The sequence below is a fragment of the Wolffia australiana genome, chromosome 7 (assembly GCF_029677425.1).
Source record: "Wolffia australiana isolate 7733 chromosome 7, ASM2967742v1".
Lineage (NCBI taxonomy): Eukaryota > Viridiplantae > Streptophyta > Magnoliopsida > Alismatales > Araceae > Wolffia > Wolffia australiana.
In genome coordinates, this window is record NC_135841.1 from 4,464,272 (window position 1) to 4,487,414 (window position 23,143).

Here is a 23,143-nt window from a genome sequence, read left to right on the forward strand (position 1 = left end):
AAGTTGCAGAGAATTCCTTAAAAGTATGGATTCAGCTAATTCTTCAGTCAAATTATCTTTAGTTGAGTTTTACGGAGATATCTTGGCAAACTCAATTGAGTAGAACCGTCAGCAGAGAAATTTTCTTTGTTGACGGTTCGCTTATGCCCTGTGAGGCAATTGAGCAAACACCCTACGGGTGTTTGTGTACGCGCGAATGCCTGCGCGCGGCGCTGCTGCGCGCGGGCGAGCCTGCTCGCGGCGCTGCTGCGCGCGGGCGAGCCTGCTCGCGGCGGTGCTGCGTGGCGAGCCTGCTCGCGGCGGTGCGCTGGCGAGCCTGCTCGCGGCGCTGCTGCGCGGGCGAGCCTGCTCGCGGCGCTGCTGCGCACGGGCGAGCCTGTGCGTGGCGCTGGTGCGCGCGGGCGAGCCTGTGCACGGCGTTGCTGCGCGCGGGTGAGCCTGCACGCGTTGCTGCGGTGCGCGGCGAGCCTGCTCGCGGTGCTGATTCGCGCGGGCGAGCTTGCTCGCTGCTTGGATTGCTGGCAACCTAGGCTGAGGCCTGGGTTGCTAGCAGTTGGAAGTTCTGCAGGGAAGGAGTTCACAATCGGATGCGAGAACAATGAAATTTTTGCTAGACAGAATGGAAAACGATTCAATCAACTATGGGATTCGAAATCAAACGTAACCAAAGGAACAACAGAAATTGGAAATGCTGAAGACACAGCTTGTGATCTTCAGCCCAACCCTGATTGTCTTAGAAGGGAGAAGAAGATTGTACCAAAACCGAAACGCTCACGCCTCCTTGCGTCACTCCTTCCGGGCAAGGCGACGATCGTCGTGCTCCAGCTACTCTTCGGCTTGCTTCTCTCCCAGCTCCAATGCTCATCAGCCTTGGAGGGTCTGCAGAAATCCTTTCTCTCCAAGCCCGAGCTTCCTTGAGAGAAATTCTGGACAACCTAAAATCAACTCTCAAGAGAGTATTTATAGGTTTCTCTTAAGTCATGCCCAGGGGCATTTTCATAATTTTTGCGTCTTTGAATTTTCGCCCGCTCCTCTTGATCCTCGTCTCTTTCCTTGATCTTCTTAACCTGTCTTTGAATGTTTACTAACCATAAAATGTTAAATATATTCCACTTGATTCGAAGGATCAAGTGGGGTTAGTAATTTCATAAAATGATGCATATGAATGATATTAGCATGAATTAACATTATAATTTTGATGAATGAGAGCTAAAAAGTTTAATTATTTGATGACATATTTGAGAGTCATCACTGCCCTCCACTCCTTGTGGTTTTAACGCGAGCCGCTCGATCCCAGCAGGTCGTGTTACATCACGTATGCATAGAAGTACCAATCTTTGAGAGATCACGGAATCGAAAGGATTACTCGGATTGGGAATCAGATCTGGAAAGCTATTTCCAGTGTTATGAGATGGATGACAATCTATGCGTATCTTACGCTGAAGCTCGTCATGGAGGGCAAGCTAAAATTTTCTGGAAGAGTGATAAAGAAGCTGCTTGTTGTCATGGAGACCCACCCATGACTTGGGACGAGATGTCCGTAAAGCTTAAGGATAAATATATCCCAAAGATTTATATGATCGCCTATTGCTTAAATTGATGGATCTAAAGCAAGGTAGGCGAAAGGTTAGTGAATATATCGAAGAATTTGAGGAGTATCGTATGCGATGCAAATCTGTGGAAAGCCCACAAATTCAGATTGCCTTTTTTATCCATGGACTCCGATCAGATTTAGGAGTCAGGGTTTTGGAGCAAAACCCTAGCACAATAGACGTAGCTTACAGTATAGCCGAGAGTAATGAATACTCTCATGAAGATGTAGTTGCGCCGAATGCGGTTGCACCCCGAGCGAGTGCTACCAACTCATCTACGAGTATGACTACTCGAGCCACATTCGGATGGAACCGAGGAGTTAACCTGACACCGTGTCCAGCAGCACCCACGCATACTCTGGTCCCCATTCCGACAACGCCAACACCCTCCATTGTGTCGATAGCTAGAGCCCCGATAGCTGCCCGTGAACCCATGCAATGCTTTAAATGCAAAGGATTTGGACATCGCCGCACTGAATGTCCATCACTCTTGCATATAGACATCTATGGGAATCCACTAGATACACCGCCGGAGGACGATTTAGGGGTTGACCAATATCCGAGAGAGTGCCCCAAAGGGTAGGAATTGGAAGAACCCCTTGGTTATATCCAAATAACCTCGGTTCCCCCGATTCCTGCTCAACCTGTTGTGACATTACGTATCCAACAGGGCATCAGGTGGGGAGCTCTAGTGCCCGTTCAGGCTTAGTTACCTAGACACCACCGGGATCGAACTCCATCGTTATCGTCATTCCTAGGACAAGCACGCAACCTCCCGGTCCCATTGCGACGACTACACCCCACGCCTCTACCACATCGTCGAAGCCATCTCTTACGAAGAATGCTGATGTTACTCGGCGTACATCTATTTTCTACTTGTATGTCAAAATTGGGGGACGTACCTACAAGCTCATAGCAGACAGCGGGAGTTGTGTCAATGCCATTTCCGAGGACAAAGCTCACAAACTTGGACTCACGTTGATACCGCACCCTATGCCGTACAACTCGTCTTGGATTGACGCATCCACCCTACCGGTGAGGATGCAATGTTATGTTCCATTGAAAATGAGCAAATACGACGAACAGGTACTCCGTGATGTTGATGTAATACGATGTCAGCCGGGATCGACGACACGTATTACATCAGAGTAAGGCACGATGAAGATATTAATGAGAATGAAATATGCAATGTAAGAAAACTCTAACGAGCGATAAGGACGGACCGGCTAGGGTGAACAATACAATACATCCTCGAATAGATGATTAGATCAAGTAGACTCTAGATAACCCTCGGAATTCATGAGCAAATCTACGACGGAGGGGCGTTTTACGGCCCGCCGGAGTTAAACCCTTGACGCCAGCAATCTAATCGCCAATCGAAAGAAATCCCTACCTCTCAACAATGGTGGTTATCCTATCCAGTCTTTATCAATAAGGTCGACAGAGGAAAAAGATAGCGGGCAATGGCGCTGTAAGAAGTAATAATACTGAACAGAAGGGGAATTCAAAGGTAGAACCTGGAATTGCGCGATCTGATGATATTTGTAGAGGATGACACGTAGCGGCGTGGACTGGTACAGCTGGGGTTGGCGTGATCAGCGGGGAGCACGATAGGGTCGTGGAGCAGTCGAAGGACAGGGCGCGGCCGTGAGCAATTCAATAAGTGGGCAGCGCGAATCTTGCCAGTGGGCGGCCAAAGGTTGGCACGGCTTGGGGGGGGGGGGTGTGCGCCGTCTACGCGGGGCCGTGCGGGCAGGACAGGGTGCGGCCGTGAGCGGAGCGATCTGCGGGCAGTGCGGGTTGTGGCCGTGGGCAGAGCAATCTTCGGGCAGCATGGGCTGTGGCCGTCGGCGGCCAAAGATTGGCACGGCCGAGGGGCGTGACGTCTGCGCCAGACCGCACGGACAGGGCTGGGCCCGGCCTTGAGCGGCGCTGTCAGTAGGGCTGCGCAGTCTTTGGCTGAGTGCGGCCAAAGGCCAGCGTGGTCGAGGAGCACACTATTGGCGAGGGGTTGAGCGGATGGAACTGGGCATAGCCAGAGAGGCGTGGTCAGTCAGATTCGATGAAGACGGGCGATGAACCAAGCTTCTCCAACGATTCTTGCGGTTCTTGATGAATAATCGCCAAGAAATGCAAATCTTGAAATGATCTTTCAAGAGCAAAGTAACAATAACCTTTTCATCGTTCGACAGACACAGAGTGATCTTAACGTGTTACAGCTCAAAGACAAAGGCACAATCTCCACGATCTCACGCTAAGAAATCTAACTACTTCTCCCAAAATCGAAAGGAATGGAACAAGAACGATACGTTTTCAAATTTCTCAAGTCTGTCTATCACTTGGGCATGCCATCCCCTTATATAGGGAGGATAGGTGCCAAGTTGTTGTTCGTGGAGGAGGAAATCGTCGCAAGACGAGTTCCTCCTCTTTAAAAGCATTACATTTGATGAAAAGGAAATAATGGACGAGGCCCAAGACAGTGGCCCAATGCAATTGTTCATAAAATTACAACTAAACCAAATAATGAAGAAAAGTTACAAATCATCATGCTGAATACTTGAATCCGGGGTCGAGGACATTGGCACGAGCTGCTCAGTGTGGTAGAGCTCGTCTTGTGTCGGTGTCGGTGCGATGGTCCCCTATCATCCTCTCGAGGTGGGAAGAGCTCGACTCCGGCGAGCAAAGCTCCACAATGTCGTCGGAGATCTTCTTCGGTGATCCATGTATCATTCAATGTAAGTCATCCCTGCCAATGTACAAGAAATGTACGTTCCACTCGATCCCCTGCAGCGTTAATTACCTCCTGTAGTACCGTTTCTATCTTTTCTTGCCACATAATGGTAGATAATAGAAGTGGAATGTGTGTACTCTCACTCTCATTACTATCAAGTTTCAAGTGGCTGTGAGGCTCTTCAATGGGTGGCAAGGGATGATATCGGACTAAATCCCTGACGTTAAAGGTTGAACTAATTCCCCAACTTGGAGGAATACTCACGACGTATGCATTGTCGTTGACTCTTTGGGCTATCCGGAAAGGCCCGGCACTACGAGCGTGTAGCTTCATAGCGACCCCTGGAGAGTGTCTCTCCGGCCTCAATCTAACCATCACTAGTTCACCTTCCGGGAAAATACTGGACCTTTGTCCTTTGTCGACGGCAGCCTTATATTGCTTGTTTAGAGATGATATGCGTGTATGAATATGATCATGCATGTTCCTAATTTCATTCCCAAAATCATATGCTTCATCAGAATATTTACTATGTGCATCTAATGGAATGAGATCAAGGGGTTTCCTCAGAAGTTGACCATAAAATATTTCGAAAGGAGCTTTCCCAATAGTGCAGTTCACCGAGTGGTTAAACGCAAACTCAGCGCGGCACAAAGTTTGATCCCATGTTTTAATGTTGTCCTCAACTAATGATCTAAGTAGATTTCCAAGACTACGGTTGACAACCTTGGTTTGACCATCCCTCTGTGGGTGTTACGCAGTAGAGAATTTCAATTGGGTTCCCATGAGGACCCAAAGTGTCTTCCATAAATAACTAGTGAACTTCACGTCTCAATCTGAGACGATAGTCTTGGGCACCCCATGCAATTTGACTATATTATCATAGAAAAGTTGGGTGACCCGGGATGCGTCGGATGTCTTTGAGCACGGACAAAATGTGCCACCTTTGAGAAATGATCAACCACAACCATGACACAGTCGTGGTTCCTAGACATCCTAGGTAACCCTAAGACAATATCGATACTAATGTCCTCCCATGGCTTGTCGGGAACGGGTAGAGGAGTGTAGAGTGCGGTGTTTTGCTTGGTAAGCTTGGCCTTAGCGCATGTTAGGCATCGAGAAATGATCTTTCCTACATCGCATTTAAGAGATGGCCAAAATAATTGTTGCTCCATGGCTTGAATGCTTTTGTTTACTCCAAAATGTCCACTTAACCCGCCGGCATATGTCTCCCATATCAAGAAATCACTTAGTGAGGTTCGGGGAATGCATAGCTGCTTGCCATGGAATAAATATCCGTCGTCAACGTAGTAATCCCGCGATTTTGGGATTGAGTTTTTGCGCACTTGCGTAAAAATTTTCCCGAAGTCGGGACAGTCGATATAGTCATCTACTTAATGCGTTGGCCGTGACATTGTCTTTGCCCTTCTTGGGACGAATAACAAAGGTAAAATCCTGTAAGTATGCTAGCCAACGAGCATGGCGATCGCTAACCTTGCGTTGGTCATGTAGGTGACGTAATGCGCTATGGTCTGAATATAAGACAAACTCTTTCGGTAGAAGGTAGTGGCGCCAATGGCGTAGTGACTGTACCAATGAATAAAATTCCCTATCATAATTATCATATCATTTTCGCGTATCATTCAACTTTTCACTGAAATATTCTATCAGATGTCCCTCCTGACTGAGGACTCCTCCTATTCTAACACCAGAAGTGTCACATGATACCTCAAAGACTTTGGCAAAGTCGGGTAATCTTCGTATCGGTGCTTTTGTCATAAGCTTCTTGATGAGCTCAAAGGTGTTATGATGGGGGACCATCCAGCGGACGCGAAGACGGGACGACTCCAGCCACTCCAAGTTGCTCGTGCTGATGCTCGCCACCCGGGGTTTAAGTACTCCGCGTAAGCATATTATCTTTTCTTTATTTTATTTGTTTTGTCTTTGTTTTGTTTTTGTTCTTGGATTTTACGGACTGGGCCGGTGTTCTGCGCCTCCTCCGCATTATGTTTCCTTTGATTTTAACTGTTAAAGAGAGGCCTGATAATCTCAGTTTTGGGGTGTTTTTACAGGGTATTTATCGGTCTAATCGTGTGAGGACTGAGCTTATCGAACACAATTTATAACCTCACAGCCTTAGGGCAAGTGGGGTGTCGATCCACAGGGAGCAGGTTCCTTTTTTTTAATTCGAAGTATATTAAAACTCAGACTGCTAAGTTCAGTTCTATAATTCAGTTAAATTGTTATCAGTTAGTTTCTACAAGTAAACTTTATAGAATTTAACTGAGTAGGTCAGTCAGCAGAGAATTTATCTGCTGACAGTGTATCTTTGCCCCTTATGGCAAATAAGCAAGCACCCTGCGTGCAGGTAGGCCTGAACACAGGCTCTTACTTGCGCGTAGGCTTGCACGTTGCCACCTAGCGCAAGCGAGCGCTGCTCGCGGCGCTACTGCGGGCAGGCAAGCCTGCTCGCGGCGTCTCAGCGCGCTGGTGTGCCTGCTGCAGTGCTGCTGCGCGCGGGCGAGCTCTGCTCGCTGCGCTGCTGCGCGCGGGCGAGCTTGCTCGCGGCGCTGCTGTGCGCAGGTGAGCTTGATTGCGGCGGTGCTGCGCGCGGGCGAGCCTGCTCGCGGCGCTACTGCGCGCGGGCGAGCTCTGCTCGCTATGCTGCTGTGCGCGGGTGAGCCTGTTGCACGCAGCGCTGCTGCGTGCGGCGTTGTTCCCCGCGGCTTGGATTGCTGGCAACCTAGGCTGTTGCCTGGGTTGCTAGCTGCTTGGAAGTTCTGCAGGGAAGGATTTCACGATCTGATGTGGAGAACGATGGAATTTTTGCTAGAACAGAATGGAAAACGATTCAATCAACTATGAGATTCGAAATCAAGCATAACCAGAGGAACAACAGAAATTGGAAATGCTGAAGACACAGCTTGTGATCTTCAGCCCAACTCTGATTGTCTCAGAAGGGAGAAGAAGATTGCACTAAAACTGAAACGCTCACACCTCCTTGTGTCACTCCTTCCGGGCAAGGCGACGATCGTCGTGCTCCAGCTACTCTTCAGCTTGCTTCTCTCCCAGCTCAAATGCTCATCAGCCTTGGAGGGTCTGCAGAAATCCTTTCTCTCCAAGCCCTAGCTTCCTTGAGAGAAATTCTGGACAACCTCAAAATCAACTCTCAAGAGAGTGTTTATAGGTTTCTCTTAACACATGCCCCGGGGGCATTTTCGGAATTTTCTTCTTCTTGAATTTTCGCCAACTCCTCTTGATTCTTGTCGTCCTCCTTTGGTTGTCTTAACCTGTTTCTGAACTTACTAACCAAAAAATGTCAAATATAATCCACTTGATTCGAAGAATCAAGTGGGGTTAGTAATTTTATAAAATAATGCATATGCATGACAACTCACATGAATTAACTAAATATTCTTGATGCTTTGATGCTTAAAAGTCTAAATATTTGATGACTTATTTAGTGTCATCAAACACCCCCCAACTTAGATCATTACTAGTCCCTTAGTAATGAAATGCAAGTGAGAAAAAATGATGATCTCTAGTTGACTTTTGACGTTTGATAACTTTGACTCATGCTCTCGTCAAGGAGTGCTTTCATCAATTGAGCTTAGCCAACTTAGGGGAAAACCATAGGATCTATTTCATCCCTTCTACCTCAACTAAGTGCACTTCTGATTTATGGAGTACATATAGTAAGTACTTATTATATGGATTGGGTTGAGTCAACACCCCAAGCGCACTACTGAACGAGGCGTAGAGAGCAGTGCTACCGCTGGCTCAATACTATGGCTATAATAGCATCGGCTCAAACACATGGGAGACAGCTTTTCCACCTTTATTTTCATTAACATTTGCTGCTTGTTGGTCATGTTTGATGACAATCAATTTTTGGTTTCTATGATGCAAGCTTGTGCTTGTTTTGCGCAGTGCAGCTTCCACTTTGCATTTTGGTGGCGCTTATCCACTACCCATGTGCCATCCTTAGTAGACCGGCAGCTTATTTCCCCGAAGAGGTTTGTATCCCTCTTGGTTCAGGGAGCTTCACTCACGTCTTAATAATATTGCCAATGATCCAACACTAACCCTACTCTCCACTAAAGCTAAAAATTTCGTGCATGTAAGTGCTAACTCAACCCGAGGTGGATGGCAAGATGAGAGAAATGTGATGGTAAGATATGGGACCGTAGTAGTACGAATCATTGTGCACCTAGCTAGGCTTATTTCACCTAGGATTCCCTCACTGGCCAGTCTTTAAATTCTAACACCCTTGAAAAGAGCCTTATTATCATGCAAATCATTGTACAAGCATCTCGTAAGATCATCACATATCCATGGTTTGGTTGATGCAAAACGAAAAAAAATTTCATGGATGATAGAGTAGTTATGCATGCAACTCTATTCCCCCCCCCCTCCATAAAAAAGGGCATGTTCCTACATGACGGGAAGTAAATAAGAGTAAGGGGAAATGGAGATCAAACCATGGAATGGAGAGCGGTGACCGGCCTTTGAGTTGTCCGTCTACGGTGTAGGTGAGCTTGGATAGGAATGGCTGCACATGGCGACGCAAACAAAAACGAAGAAAACAAAAGCAGAACCAAATAACAAAACAGAGAGAATAAGAAAGGAAAAAAAATACGAATCAGATCATGTTGCTACCATGCGGTGGTTTCTCTAAAGTGATATTCATGGGGCTTTGTAGATCTTCCTCTTCTAAATAAGGTTTGAGCCGTTGCCCATTAACAGTGAAATGCTTTTGAGATGTAGGATCTAAGATTGTGACCGCACCGTTCTCAAACACTTGTTGGACAATAAAGGGGCCATCCCATCTAGTTTTCAATTTCCCTGGGAAGAGTTTCAACCTAGAGTTGTAAAGCCATACTTTCTGGTTTTCTACAAAGACTCTTCTCCTTAAGCTTTTATCATGAAACGTTTTCATTTTGTCCTTGTAAATTCTCGAATTTTCATAAGCCTCATTTCATAATTCTTCCAATTCATTCAACTGAAGAAGTCTATGTTTGCCGGCTTTATCTAGTTCCAGATTGAGCTTTCTAATAGCCCAAAGGGCTTTGTGTTCTAGCTCAAGAGGTAGGTGGCATGCCTTCCCAAAAATAAGTAGAAATGGGGACATGCCTAGATGGGTTTTGTAGGCTGTCCTATAGGCCCATAATGCCTCGTCTAGCTTCCTAGACCAATCTTTACCATCAGGATGCACTATTTTTCTCAAGATTTTCTTGACTTCTCTATTGCACAATTCGACTTGGCCATTGGCTTGAGGGTGATAGGGCGTAGTGACTAGATGGTGGACACCAAACTTCTTAAGGAGGTTCCTAATGTTGTAATTTGTAAAATGGGAACCTCCATCGCTAATGATGGCTCGTGGGCATCCATATCTATAGAAAATATTTTTCTCAATAAAATTGGTCACTACCTTACTGTCATTGGTTTTGGAGGGAATGGCTTCTACCCATTTGGAGACATAATCGACAGCCATCAAGATATACTCATATCCATGAGAGTTAGGAAAAGGACCCATAAAATCAATTCCCCATAGATCAAAAAATTCTACTTCTAGGATGGGTTGTAAGGGCATTCTATCCTTCTTGTTCATATTGATGGAGGCTTGGCATGCTAAACAGGTATTGTAAAATTTATGGGCGTCTTGAAATAAGGTAGGCCAAAAGAAACCCGATTCGACAATTTTATGTGCTGTTACCTTCGCTGAGTAGTGTCCTCCTCCGGGCTTTGCATGACAGAATTCCAGAATGCTTCGTTGCTCATTCTCGGGGACGCACCGCCTCAAGACTTGGTCTTGCCCTTGGTGAAACAGCTCCGGATCTTCCCAGAAATAAAATCTTGCATCTTTCAGCAGCTTCTTTCTCTCGTGGGATGTCCAACTTGTAGGAATTTTTCGTGCAACAAGAAAATTGACAATATGCGCGTACCAAGGAACCAATGTTCCTTGTGCGGTTAGGACGTGTTCATCAGGAAATGCATCATTTATTAGTTCAGGTTGGGCGCCTATGATTCGGGAGAGGTGATCGGCTACTACATTCTCACACCCTCTCTTATCCTTGATTTCCAAATCAAACTCCTGTAATTAAAGCACCCATCTAATAAGCCTAGGTTTGGCCTCCTTCTTTGTTAACAAATATCTAATAGCTGCATGATCAGAAAAAACAATAATCTTACTACCTAGTAAATAAGACCTAAACTTTTCTAATGCAAAAATAATAGCTAACAGCTCCTTCTCGGTGGTGGTATAATTCAGTTGTGCGTCGACTAAGGTTCTGCTGGCATAGTAGATGACCACGGGTTTCTTGTCAATTCGTTGACTTAACACTGCACCTAATGAAAAATCAGAAGCATCGCACATTAGTTCAAAAGGAAGGGTCCAATTGGGCCCTTGCAAGATAGGCGCATTTACTAAAGCTTCTTTCAATTTATCAAATGCATTTTTAGCTTCTAGTGTTAGTTCAAAATCATTGTTCTTAGACGATAAAAGATTTGTGAGAGGTTTAGAAATTTTAGCAAAGTCGAGAATAAAATGTCTATAGAAACCCACATGGCCAAGGAAACCCCTAAGGGTTTTTAGGTTGGTTGGAGGTGGAAGGCCCTGGATGATTTCGATCTTGGCCTTGTCCACTTCCAATCCACGGTTGCTTACCATGTGGCCCAGCACTACTCCCTCCTGCACCATGAAATGAGATTTTTCCCAACTTAGGACAAGGTTGGACTCAATGCACCTCTTTAATACTTTGGTGAGGCTTAGGAGGCAGTTTTCAAAGGTAGATCCAAATACAGAAAAATCGTCCATAAAGATTTCTAAACACTCTCCCACCAAATCGAAGAAGAGTGCATTCATACATCGCTGAAATGTGGCTGGAACATTACATAGCCCGAAGGGCATACGCCTAAAGGCGTATGTCCCTACAGGACTCGTGAAGGTCGTCTTCTCTTGGTCATCTGGATGAATATTCACTTGGTTGTATCCTGAATAACCATCTAGAAAACAAAAATATTGTTGCCCCGATAGTTTGTCTAGTATTTGATCCATGAAGGGTAGTGGATAATGATCTTTCTTGGTCGCTTTGTTTAATTTCCTATAGTCAATGCACACCCTCCATCCTGTGGTTAATCTCTTCTGCACCTCCTCCCCTTTTTCATTCACTTCTACTGTCACTCCAGACTTCTTTGGAACCATGTGTACGGGACTCACCCACCTACTATCAGAGATAGCGTATATAATTCCTGCATTTAACCACTTTAAAATGTCTTTCTCAAGGACTTCTCTCATGTAAGGGTTGAGCCTTCTTTGATGCTCTCTACAAGGTCTAGATTCCTCTTCCAAAAATATCCTATGTTCACATATTGAAGATGGAATTCCTCTAATATCATCAAACGTCCAACCTATGGCGTTCTTATGCTCTCTAAGTACCTTGAGCAAGTCTCCTTCCTGTTTAGGAGTTAGTGATGAAGAAATGATTATAGGTAGGGTTTTCTTCTCATCTAGATATGCATATTTGAGGGATGAGGGTAAAGGTTTTAGTTCTAGGCCTACCTCCACTGAAGGGGAGTCCATGATCTCTTCATCTAGCTCTCTACCCTCTACATGTGAGACATATTCCTTTATCACTTCCTCCTCTCCTTCATCTTCTGTACACAGTTTTAATTCTTCATTGCTTCCTAAGGGGCACTTCATCATTTTTGATATGTCAATTTGAACTCTCTCTTTCCCAATCTTAAATTCTACTGTCCCCTTCTCCCAATCCATAATTGTTTTCGTTGTGACTAAGAATGGTCTTCCTAAGATTATAGGAGCTAAACTAATGTTCCCCGATATCTTCACATCAGTCACTATAAAATCTACAGGTATTTCACAGTTCTCTACAGTGATCATGACATCAGTTAACCTTCCCTCAGGTTGCCTAACAGTTCCGTCAGCTAGGAGTAAGTCCATATGTATTTCCTCTAACTCTCCAAACCCACACTCCTCGTATAAGGCTGTTGGAATGATACTTATGCTTGCTCCCGTATCTAATAAAACTTTAGAAAATGTGTTTCCTCCCATTTCACATGTAATGAAAGGGGCTCCGGGATCTCTCATTTTGATAGGGATGGCATTCAAAATGCTAGAGGCATTCTCAGAAAGTTTAACTACTTCCCTAGGCTTCCTAGTGGTGCAAGCATCCTTAAGGTATTTCTTTAGGGAGGGTGCACACCTAAGCATGTCTTCTACAGTAACAGTCATGGTGGCTCTTTTAAAATTCTCTAATAACCTATGTTCATAATCAAGGACAGGTTTTTTTCTATTCAAAGCTGAAGGGTAAGGAACATCTTGCCCACTTGTAGAAGGTTGAAGTTCTTCCGCGTAGGGAAGATCCTCTCTTTCTTCCTCTCTTGGCTCATTCCCCTTCCTAGAATTCTCTCCAGAATTCTGATAAGGGTCCTGAAGTTCCTTTCCATTTCTCAACTTTGAGATTTCCAGAACTTCAGGATCTTCTCCATTCATCTCATCATGAGTGGAGTGTTGCACATGATGTAAGTTGCATGGGTTAATTACAGGTTTCGTGGGAAATTTATAAGATGTGCAAGGGAGTTCTGTAATTATACCTTGGTGTTCAGAAGGTGCAGGCCTAAAGCTCTCCAACAGCTTCCTCATTTGTTCCTGGGATTCCAACATCTGCTTCGTCTGAAATTCCATCATGACCTGCATCCGCATCTCCATCTCCGCTCGCAACTTTTGGTTTTGCTTCTCTATCATATCTGAAATGACGGGGGTGAATGTAGAAAAATCAGGCTGGTTGTGAGAGGGAACCTGATACTGCTGTTGGGGCCTGGACTGGAACTGTTGTCTTTGTTGGAATGGAGGTTGAGCTGCCGGCTTACTCCCTTGGTGGAAGGTCTCTCCATTTGGAAAATTCGGCCTCTCTTGCCCTGCCCATGGTTGCTGCGGTTGGTTGAAGGCTTTCACCGCTTCTTCCATGGCTTGGCAGGCTCCGTCTTCATGTTCCCTGCTGAAACAGAGAGAGCAAATTTTGGCCTTAATGATGGGGGAGTTACCTAAGAAAACGTTCTTCAAGGTGGAGGTGAGCTCCTCCAATTTCTGGTTGGTTTCTCTTAAACCCGCTTGCAGCTCGCCCTCCTTAGCATTAACTTGCAGAACTCCTGCTCTCTTGGGCTGCAGGTTCCTCCCATTCTGACTTGCTGTAATCTCCTACAGGTCAGTTTCTGCAACTCTCTCCAAAATATCAAACACTTCATCCTCATATGCGGTATAGAAAGTTCCCCCGGAGGCTAAGTTAACCTTATTTTTCATGAAATCTGATAAAGATTCATAGAAAATTTGGGCTAACTAACAGTGTTCAATTCCATGACGGGGACATTTCCTCAGCAACTCATTGAACCTCTCCCATGACTCACTAAAAGCCTCACCTTCATGGGGATGAAAGTTATGAATTTCTCTTCGGTAAAAATTAGTTTTAGAGAGAGGGTAAAATTTCTGCAGAAATTTTCCCTGCATCTCTTCCCAAGAGTTGAATGTGATTCCTAGATTGCAATACCATGAAAATGCTTTATCTTTTAAGGTAAGAGGAAAATACTTCATTTTCAAAATTTCTGTAGATAGTCCAGGAACGTTTTGGGAAGAACATCTAATATGAAAATCATCGAGGAATTCTAAAGGATTCTGTGCAGGTAGTCCGTTAAATTCAAGTAAAGAATTAATCAAAGAATTATCATATCTGAATAAAATACGTTCACCTATGTTCAGGTTGACATCGGTTTGTCGCAGGCTTCCCGACGGTGTCGACCTGTCCAGCATTGTTCTCCTTCTCTCATTCTGCTGATGTCTCTCTTCTGCCATTGTTTCCTGCTGAATTTCAGGTTCCGTAACTGTAGATTATGGAGTTACGTCGCGTGCAACGTTCTCTGTAGATCTTTCACCAGCCCTTGAATGAGTCACTACCATAGAACTTCAGTAGAGAATTAGAAAGACAATAAGCTGAGGATTTCAAGTCCCGCAGCTTTAGGAGAAGGAATTATAGATAACTGAAAACACAGAAACAAAAATTCTACTGTAATACCGTGCTCCCCGGCAACGGCGCCAGTTGGTAATCTCAGTTTTCGGGTGTTTTTACGGGGTATTTATCAGCCTAATCGTGTGAGGACTGAGCTTATCTAACACAATTTATAACCTCACAGCCTTGGGCAAGTGGGGTGTCGATCCACAGGGAGTAGGTTCCTTTTTTTTAATTCGAAGTATATTAAAACTCAGACTGCTAAGTTCAGTTCTATAATTCAGTTAAATTGTTATCAGTTAGTTTCTACAAGTAAACTTTATAGAATTTAACTGAGTAGGTCAGTCAGCAGAGAATTTATCTGCTGACAGTGTATCTTTGCCCCTTATGGCAAATAAGCAAGCACCCTGCGTGCAGGTAGGCCTGAACACAGGCTCTTACTTGCGCGTAGGCTTGCACGTTGCCACCCAGCGAAGCGAGCACTGCTCGCGGCGTCTCAGCGCGCTGGTGAGCCTGCTGCTGCGCGCGGGTGAGCTCTGCTCGCTGCGCTGCTGCGCGCGGGCGAGCTCTGCTCGCTATGCTGCTATGCGCGGGTGAGCCTGTTGCACGCAGCGCTGCTGCGTGCGGCGTTGTTCCCCGCGGCTTGGATGGCTGGCAACCTAGGCTGTTGCCTGGGTTGCTAGCTGCATGGAAGTTCTGCAGGGATGGATTTCACGATCTGATGTGGAGAACGATGGAATTTTTGCTAGAACATAATGGAAAACGATTCAATCAACTATGAGATTCGAAATCAAGCATAACCAGGGGAACAACAGAAATTGGAAATGCTGAAGACACAGCTTGTGATCTTCAGCCCAACTCTGATTATCTTAGAAGGGAGAAGAAGATTGCACTAAAACTGAAACGCTCACGCCTCCTTGTGTCACTCCTTCCGGGCAAGGCGACGATCGTCGTGCTCCAGCTACTCTTCAGCTTGCTTCTCTCCCAGCTCCAATGCTCATCAGCCTTGGAGGGTCTGCAGAAATCCTTTCTCTCCAAGCCCTAGCTTCCTTGAGAGAAATTCTGAACAACCTCAAAATGAACTCTCAAGAGAGTATGTATAGGTTTCTCTTAACACATGCCCCGGGGGCATTTTCAGAATTTTTGCCAACTCCTCTTGATTCTTGTCGTCCTCCTTTGGTTGTCTTAACCTGTTTCTGAACTTACTAACCAAAAAATGTCAAGTATAATCCACTTGATTCGAAGAATCAAGTGGGTTTGTAATTTTATAAAATAATGCATATGCATGACAACTCACATGAATTAACTAAATATTCTTGATGCTTTGATACTTAAAAGTCTAAATATTTGATGACTTATTGAGAGTCATCAAGGCCGAACCACGTCTCACGATGGTTCGTCGTCTCCACGATCTCACTCGGCACCTATTGACGTAGGATGGCTACGGAATGGATGACTGGGTTGACAGGACAGACTACGGGTAGATGGACGACAAGGGATGGATCGAATACTGGAGGGATAAAACTACCACAAAAATCATTCAATCAAATTTGGACTTTAAAACCAATGAAAATCTGGTGGTGCAGCTCCAACCCTTATCGAGGGCGGGAGTACTGTCTTCCCCCATCGTCGACAATGCCTAAGTACCAAAATCAATATCCGAATTCGCTTCGTGAAGAAACACTCAAGAAAGAGAGAGAAGAAGTAGAAATCCAAACCAAATCTAATTCTGACGATGGGGGAAACTTCTCGAGAAAATAGTGAACGGAGAACACTTCGACACCAAAGAGTTTAGGTGTACCTCGGCACCGTAGTGCGTGAAGAGGATGGGGGAAATTCTGATCATGACGAAGACAAACAAATCCCAGCATTGAGAGGCCCACTGGACGACGGGATCTGGAGGTTCCGGGCGTTGAATGACCCTGGTTGAGACTCGGCCTGGTTGCTCAAAGGTCGGAGTGCTTGGGCGTGGGCATTGTTGGCAGGACGACTGACGGGCGCTACGACAGGGTGTCGTGGAACTAAATCTAAACGGTGTGCACCACTGTAAGAGGCTTAGAGGGCGTCCAGAAGTGCGGGTGATAGAAATGCGGCGTGCACGGGGGGACCCTAGGCGGCCTGGGGTGGCGCCTTGGGCGGCCTAGGGCGGGCTGCCCTGGGCGGCCTAAGGTGCACCCTTGGGCGGCCTGGGGCGGGATGCCCTGGGCGGCCTGAGGTGCACCCTTGGGCGGCCTGGGGCGAAATGCCCTGGGCGGCCTAGGGTGCAGCCTTGTGTGGCCTGGGGTGGGGTGCCCTGGGCAGCTTGGGGTGCAGCCTTGGGCGGCCTGGGGCGGGATGCCTTGGGCAGCCTGGGCGGCACAGGGCGGGATGCCTGGCGGCCTAGGGGGCAGCCGTGGGCGGCCTAGGGCGGGGGGCCCTAGGCGCCCTGGGGTACAGCCTTTGGCGGCCTACGGCGGGATGCCCTGGGCAGCCTGGGGTGCAGCCTTGGGCGGCCTGGGGCGGGATGCCCTTGGCGGCCTGGGGTACAGCCTTGGGCGGCCTACGGCGGGATGCCATGGGCAGCCTGGGGTGCAGCCTTGGGCGGCCTGGGGTGCAGCCTTGGGCGGCCTGTGGCGGGATGCCCTGGGCGGCCTGGTGTGCAGCCTTGGGCGGCCTGGGGCAGGGTGCCCTAGGCGGCCTGGGATGTAGCCTTGGGCGGCTTGGGGCGGGATGCCTTGGGTGGCCTGGAGTTCCTACCCTGGGAAGGTGTGAGAGAGAGAGAGAGAGAAGCGAAGAGGATGGAAGAGAGGTGATAGGCCGAAGACGCGCTGGCGGCGGCGGCGACGGCTAGGGTTAAGAGGGATAGGGGAGGCAGTCCTCCAAGAAGGGTTAAACAAAACTCAATTCTTTAAATTATGACTGCCTAAGTGTTTTGTTGATAACAATGGCCTATATATAGGCCTTGGAGGAAAGAGAAAATGACAAAAAATTAGAGACGAGAACTCGACTCAGTTGAGTAGGCGTCTGAAAGCTCCACCGGGATCACCAAGTCGGGGGACAGGTGAGCCAGGTCTTCATCCGTAATCCATGTGTTGTCCGTCGATGTTTTGCCTTGCCAACGAACAAGAAACTTCCGCACCGTTCCACCTTTGCTGAAGGTGATTATCTGATGTCGGACGTCACCAAGACGTCTTCTGGTCATCACTGAGGGTATGGGCTCGGTATCGAGTCATGGTCTAGTCAGACTACGTCGAAGGGTGTCGTTCGACGAATGCTAGTGACAGGTAGGTATGATGACGTGAATGAATGAGATCCTACATATAGTACGTGCGTGCGCCGATGAGTGGGGATGCTGTTCCAGAGAATTGACGGGTTCGCTTTGAGTGGGGTCGGACAGACCTCCTGAACCTCGTCCGGGAGGGTCGAGGGCAAGTACGTCGTCGAACGGGAAAATCCCGCTGAAATGCTCACACGCGTCGAGAGAACCCGACTTGTACCGGGCGGGTAAGACTCTCGTGCAATTTCCGTCGTCTTCTCAACCTGTCTCGCTCTCACCTATCTAACCCGAGCGTGGAAGAGGCGAACCAAAAGTGCATTGAAGAAAGTAAAGGACGCAAAGGGGGGCGAGTGAGGAGTACCGTTGTCGCGCTGGCGACGGATATGCGTAACTAGAGATCCCTATGACTGTAAGAGTCCAGATTGACGGGAGGGCGCCGGCAAAGGGCTCGGGGGGTTTGACGGGCAGGGCGCCTAGTGGAAGTCGAAGTCGTTAGCAGATAATTCCAGGCGCTATCGGGTTGTCGGCGGGATGGGTGAGCTGGGCATGCGGAGATGGACGGGGCCGCGCTGGCATCGGGCGCAGCGGGCACAATCGGCAGCTCATGCTGTTGCAGCGAGGCAGGACGCTGGCGCTAGCTGCAGCGTTCACAACTGGCGTGCGACAGGCCAAGGGGGAGGCCAGCGGACGGCCGTAATGTTGGCACGCTGGCGATGTGCATAGCGTGCGCGGCCGGCTGCTCCTCGGCCGCACGCCAAGCGCTCGTCCGGCGAGGCTGCGGCGCTCGCAGTCAGCGAGCGGCTGGCAGCGGAGGAGACCCCGGAGAGTAGATCCGTGGACTGGGGGGAAAAGGATGGAATGGCAAGGGAGTGGTCGGCGGGAAGAATGGTGGGAGGCCGGTGGAATGGCGGGGTCGTAGAGGCGGATGGGAACGCAGATGGGCGGTGGAAGGACGGTGGATTGGTGGAGTCGGAGAGGCGGACGGGAATGGAGATGGGCGGTGGATGGACGGTGGATTGGTGGAGTCGGAGAGGTGGACGGGAATGCTGATGGGGCGGCGGGTGGATGGTGGATGGTTGGGACGAGAGAGAGAGGATCGAGGTCATCGGCGGGCGAGGGGCGATCGAGGCGGTTGGGCGGCGATCAGCTGCAGGGGCAGCAGCGGCTGGTGCGGCGGTTGACGGCGGGGACATCGCTGGGCGGACGGCGGGAGGTGAGAGGGACGGGCGGCGTCTCCCTGCTCTTCTTCCTTCTTCCTCTTCTTCTTCCTCCTTATTCTTCCTTCTTTTCCTCCTTCCTCCTTCTTCTTTCTTCTTCTTCTTCTTCTTCTTCTTCTTCCTTTCTTCTTCCTCTTCTCACGTACGTGACACTTCAAATTCTCAACATTTCATAACATAAAATTCAAGCGTACCTTTGGGGGGGCGCCCCCCCCTCCTTATGTAGGAAGGAAGAAATAGGCCCCCCTTTGAACAAAAAAAAATAAAAAGAGGGAAAAGAAAAGGCCTGTGAAGGCCCACTAGAGTACTTGGGAGGGGAAGGAATCCTCATATGGGTTCTTCCCCTCCTTACAAAGACAAAATGAAAGAAAGATGAGAGATGAAAACGATGGCGAAAGGTAAGCGATCCGATGGTGGTGGTGCGTGCATCATGCCGAGTATCTGAACTCGGGGTCGCGTGTCGCTTCTGCGGCTCTTCGTGTCGGCTGGACACGTGTCGGTGGTGGGCTCGGTGACGACGGTGGCTCCTCGCGTGACGGCTCAATGGTGTCCGGCGGTGCTGCGCCATCATTACCTCGTCCTGTATTTCTTCGATGATTTCATGCCAGTCATAGGGTAGTGATGGGGGAGTGGACAAGTCAAACTCGCTCACCAGAAAGTCTGAGGGTAGAACAGGGCCATTAGATGAAGGAGGTGGGGCTTTAAACGCGACTAAATCTGAGATATTGAAAGTGGTGCTTATTCCCCATGAGGAGGGTATGTCAATGGCATAGGCATTTTCCCCAACTCGTTTAAGGATCGAAAATGGCCCCGCACTACGAGCATGAAGCTTAGTAGCCCGTTTGGAGGAAAATCTTTTCGGCGTAATCCGCACCATCACCATTTCACCTTCTTTAAATTTGCAAAAACGACGGTGCAAATATGCGGACTGTATATATGAGGCATTACTATTTATGATACGTGTACAGATTTCCTCATGTAGACTTCTAATATGATCAGCAAACTCATGATCGTCATCTGAGACTATAGCATGTGGCAACATAGGTATGAGGTCGGTAGGGGTATGAGGAAGATGACTATGCACAATCTCAAAGGGACTCATACCGATAGTACGGTTGATAGACGCGTTGTAAGCAAATTTGGTACGCGGAATGACAGAATCCCAAGACTTGAGGTTGCCTCCCATGAGCGACTGTACTAGGTTGCCGAGGCTCCTATTAACGACCTCGGTCTATCCATCAGTTTGGGGGTGAAAAGCCGTGGAAAATTTGAGCTTCGTCCCCAAAAGATGCCAAAGGGTCTTCAAAAAGTAGCTAGTGAATTGGACATCTCTGTCCGACACTATGCTTTTTGGAAGTCCATGGAGACGCACTATTTCATTGAAAAATAATTCAGCGACATGAGAAGCATCAGAAGTTTTAAAGCAAGGAATGAAATGAGCCATCTTCGAGAAGTGATCCACAACCACCATGATGGAATCATGGCGTTTGTTCGTCCTCAGAAGCCCTAGCACAAAGTCGATGCTCACATTGTCCCAAGGTTTTTCGGGGACCGGAAGAGGGGTGTAAAGGCCGGTGTTTTGTTTAACCTGCTTGGAAAGGGAACATACACGACATTGGGAGACTATGTTAGCTACGTCTCGCGTAAGGGATGGCCAGTAGAATCTGTGCTAGACCATAGCAATTGTTTATCTCTCCCAAAATGACTACTAAGGCCTCCGGCATGTGTCTCCCACACAAGAAAATCCCTAAGAGATGATTGTGGGATGCATAGGTGACGATCATAAAATAAGAATCCATTCTCTAAGATATAATCTTGGTTATTAGGGTTCGGGTACTTGCCTAAGATCTGTAAAATGGGAGCAAAATCCGGGCAATCAGGATACAGGCCTTTCATTCGATCAAACCCAATAACCTCGACTATCATAATATTCAACAAATGGACTCTTCTACTCAAAGCATCGGCGACTCGGTTCTCAACTCACCTCTTATGTTTAAGGACAAAGGTATAAGACAGAATGAATTCGACCCACTTAATGTGCCTAGAGTTTAATTTATGCTGGGAATGGATATACTTTAAGGCTTCATGGTTAGAGTACAGAACGAATTCCTTAGAGAGGAAATAATGACGCAAATGATGTAAGGATTGGACAATCGCATAAAATTCTTTGTCATAGGTAGAATACTTAAGCTTAGCGTCATTCAACTTTTCACTAAAGAAAGCAATGGGGTGATTTTCTTAACTCAACACTCCGCCTATTCCTAACCCTGAAACATCACCGGCAACCTCGAATACTTTATACAAATCAGGTAAACGGAGAATAGGGGCCTGAGTCATTCTAAGTTTCATCTCCTCAAAGGATTTCTGCGCTTCTACCGTCCATTCAAAATGATTTCCCTTAAGGCATTCAGTCAAGGGTGCTTGATGAGGGACCATCCTGGATACGTTTTGGCTGGACGACATCAGCGACGCTGAGCAGCTCGCGCTGATGCTCATCAGCCGGGGTTCAAGTACCCCGCGTAAGCATCTATATCTCACTTGCATTTGTTCATGTTTTGTTTGTATTTCTAGATTTCATGGACTTGGCCGGTGTTGGGCCTCATCCTCATCTTTTCGTTTTATTTTTCAGTTGTATTTTCAATTTGTAAGGAGAGGCCGAACCAAGTCTCGTGATGGTTCGTCCTCGCCCCCACGTTCACTTGGCACCTATCCTCACTATATAAGGGGATAGCATGCCCAAGGAACATTTGAGTCATTTGTTGAAAACAAAATCCAACTTGTGTCTCCACTATCGTAGAGAGCAGAGAGTAGAGAGGTCAAGCTAGCCTCGCCTACGTCGAGATTACTCCATGGTTAGAGCCCTCGTCATCCCGTCGAGATCACTCCGTGACGACGTGTCCAAGCATTCCATCGAGATTACTCCAGGATGAGTAAAGAATCCAAGAAGTCATCGCCGTCTGGAGCTGAAGAAACCTTCATCGAGATCACTCCGAGGGAGTCCAAGGCTGCAGGTTCGACGTCGATCATCGCCCTCCACGGGGTTACTCAAGATCCCACCATGGTTCCCAAGAAAACCCCAAGAAACCATCTTCTTGAAGGTTTCTTGGGGGGGGTTAAAGCTCAAGAAATACCCCTCCTTGGGCTCAAGATCTGCTCTGCCGCCACCGCGTCCGCCCCCGTCGCCGTCCACCGCCACCGACCTCGGCTCCTGCCAGCGCCCTCTCCCGCACCGCGCCTGCATCCGCACGCTGCCCGCGCCCGCGCCCTGCTAGCGCCCGCGCGCTGCCTCACCTGCATGCCACCCGCACCTTGTGCCAGCCGCAAGCTCCGCTCGCGCCGTGCACCATCGCGCGCCGGCGCCGCCGCGCCCACGCCCACGCCCGCGCCTCCTTGCCCACGCGCCTCCTTGCCCGCGCGCCCGCGCGCCGCACGCCGCCGCTCGCGTGCCACCCCGCTCGCACACTGGCCGTGCCAACACGCCGCCGCGCCCGCGCGCCGTCGAGCTCACACGCCGCCGCGCTAGCATGCTCCTACGCCCGCGCGGCCCCGTGCCCGTGCGGTCCTCATGCGCACGCGCACCCGCGCCCCATTTGTCCTCAGTTCCGCCCATCCGGCTCTGACCGTCCACCTATCACGTCCATCGTCCAGCACCTCTCCAATCGTTGTTCCTTACCATCGACACCGGCTCGAACACAACGACGCTGTGGACAAACGACGAATCGGGTACTTACTCGTCTCCCCTCCATCTTACCAGTATCATTACTTTCTACAGTCTCGTCATCCCCTATCTCGTCCGCTGCCCCATTACTACACTCGTCAGTAGGATAGCCACTTTCGTTGAGAGGTAGGATCTTCTTTGTGGTACGGGGTAATTACCGACTTAGACGAAGAACTCCACCCGGGCCGTCAAACGCCCCTCTCTTCTCAGTCGTCTAGTTGGTCAACAGGGTCATTGGGAGTTTGATGTGGGATCAATATCTTCCGCTTGATTGACGAGGGTCTTCTTCCCCATTCGTGAACGACCGATTCATTGCTCATTCTACGTTTGAGCATCAGCATACTTTCATATCTTTCACAAACTTACTCATCTATTCCTGTGGCGTACTACGAGCCGACCGATCCCGGCAGGTCGTATTACATCATAGGTCTAATGGTCGACGGGGTGCCTGGCCATAGGCAATCTCAAAGGGGCTCAACCCTGTTGTACGGTTCACTGAGGAGTTGTATGCGAACTCAGCGCGTGGTATGATAAGATCCCACGACGCGAGATGTTCGCCAACCAGGGAACGAAGAAGGTTGCCCAAACTTTGGTTGACTACCTCTGTCTGACC

General features: G+C 48.2%; 1 protein-coding gene across 1 annotated transcript in view; it reads right to left on the reverse strand.

Annotated features, from left to right (window-relative positions):
* Positions 1 to 23,143, reverse strand: part of LOC144705446 (uncharacterized) — a 47,842-nt gene that overhangs the window by 24,025 nt on the left and 674 nt on the right. The gene's annotated exons all lie outside the window — the stretch shown is intronic.